This window comes from Penaeus monodon, chromosome 6 (genome assembly GCF_015228065.2).
Source record: "Penaeus monodon isolate SGIC_2016 chromosome 6, NSTDA_Pmon_1, whole genome shotgun sequence".
Classification (NCBI taxonomy): domain Eukaryota; kingdom Metazoa; phylum Arthropoda; class Malacostraca; order Decapoda; family Penaeidae; genus Penaeus; species Penaeus monodon.
This window is the reverse complement of record NC_051391.1, coordinates 27,524,646-27,527,145: the sequence shown is the minus strand read 5'-3', so window position 1 is coordinate 27,527,145 and position 2,500 is coordinate 27,524,646.

Genomic DNA, 2,500 nt, shown 5'->3' with positions numbered 1-2,500 from the left:
TTAAATATGTGTTGATAGTATGGTTATTCGTAAAAACTATATTGAATTTTATCTCGGGGAACGAATATTTAAGTAACTCACGTAATTGTTTTCGAACGCTAAAAACTTAATCGTCCGAGATATGTAATTTGATATATTTGGTTTGCTTGGGGAAACTAAGTTTTAAAGGTTGGCAAAGCTTGTTAAGAATGACCTCAGGGTTTTATGGAAATACTGTTTGGGTACCTTCGTTTCAAAGTAATTTTATAAGAACTTCATTTCTTTATCAACGGGGACCGGGAAAGAGCAAATGTTATATGCTCTGTTAATTAAGTTGATATGCTATTAACCTTATACTTTTGTGGTAACTCAAATAATGCATTCCCAACCAGTAAAATAGGTTTTCTGTAACAGTAGTGTACGGGCGCCGTTTTCTTTTGGTGTAAGCGAAATCATGAAAGGAAGTTGGTTTCTTTTTCAATTTCCCAGGAAAATTTAAATGTTGCGGTGTTGGTCATTCAGGTGGGAAATAGGACAGTTGTACATGTGATGGGTGTTTGAACGCAAGAAAAGTTCGTCTCTGTATCTTTTGTAAAACAAGGGTTTAAATTCTAGAGGGCAGTCTTGTAGCCATTTCCTTTCATGATAACATAGAAAAGCGTTAGCATAACTCGGGCCAATGGGAGAACCCAAACAACACCATCAATCTGAGTGTACGGGCGGTTGCCAAAGTAAAACTGGATCTTTTGTGACAAATTTAAAAGAAAAAAAACTGTTTGTTTATAAACCAAATTGTGAAAAGAATTCTGCTGTAGTATGTAGTGATGGTTTGTGTGGTCTCTGCTAAGGTACATTCATAAACAAAGACTCACGTAAAAACTAGCCATGGGTATGGTGTCATCAAATCTTAAAATGACTGATTCAATAACGAAATTCGATGAGTTGGAATCGTGTATTCGTTGTATGTTAGGGGTTAAATGATTTGTACAGAAATTTGCCGGGTTAAAACTAAAGGTGCCAATAGATGAAAAAATTGGGGTCTAAGGGTAAACCTGGTTTTTGTGTACTTTTGGGAGACACACTAAAGCCAGCACGAGAACCACTGAAAGATAGAATGATATATGGTTTCTCGAGGATTGTTTTTAAAGGTCGTATATTTCTGTTTAGCTTGTCCTCTAGTTTTAACAGGTGGTGGCCAGGTTGATTTAACAGTTGGAATTTAGCAACCAGAATTATAGAAGAGAGTTTTTTCATGAAACCCAGTTCTGTTCAATAACACAACGCCCTTCCTTTATCGGTTTTGTATAACATGTTCGTCTTACTTAATTTTGAAGACTGTTAGTGACTTGTTCAGTGAAATCATATGAATAAGTGTCCCGGTTTTGTTGTACATAATACTGTTAGCCATAAAGGCTATTTTCCAAAAACTAAATTAAAGTGTCTTCTAATCATACAGCTCTTAATATGATGAACATTCTTTCAAAAGGGATATATTTTTTTTTAAAAAGCCCATTTTTTAGGAGGAAAGAAACCCAAAGCCAAATGATAATGCTTCCTTTTCTTTTCATGTCAGACTCTATTTGAAAAGTTAGATTACGCTATTACATCCACTTTTTTGTTAAGATCTATGCCTAGATTCTTAATTTACGTAATGGATGGCTTTCTTTCTACGCTTTGATTTACTACGTAGATAGGCATTTTAAAACAAAAAAATAAAATTTTTATGTTAGATCCTTCATAAAATTTTCATTGTGTTCTTACGACATGAAACCTTTTGTTTGTCTTTTGATCTCACGATCAAGGAGTTTATATAGTCTGATTTGTTAGGTGTTACTGGTGAGGAAAGATCTATCATAAAGCTTGAATTTAAAAAAAAGGAAAAAGTCATGCAATTTACAATAGTTTAAAATTTTCAAGTCCAATTTCCAAAATTCTTGACTTTGAAAAGTTCTTCTCGACATGGCGATGTCTTCAGCGTTAGTTGTCCATATCTCGACTGAGAATTCAGCTATATTTGGCCACGGGGAGCGTAATCTTACGATGGAAATGATAGCCAGGCTGTGGAGAATCTTTATTATGCAAGGCTACGTCTCATCCTCAGAGCTACAAAGAGGAAGATAAACAGAGTTAACACACTCAGCCACACAATTATTTACGGTGTATTACGTGATCGTATACTTGATAGTTGGGTTATGGTATGTTTTTTTCGGTCTTTTAGTTTGTTTTTTTCCCTAATTTCCGTCTTTTTCTTTTTGTTTCGATTATTTCATTTTTTTAAAAAATTTGAACTGCTATTTCTTGCCTGGTCTGGCTCCAGGTATATTTTATTTTGTTTTTGGTTCCTTCTTTGTAGCACTGAGATTAAGACGGTCGTCTTTGAAAAGTTTTCACAATAAGATGTTCATCAGCCTTGGGTGTCATTTTCATCGTAAGATTAAAGCTTCCCTCGTGCAATACACACACACCAACACACACACCAAAACACACACAACACACACCACACCCCACACACACACACACA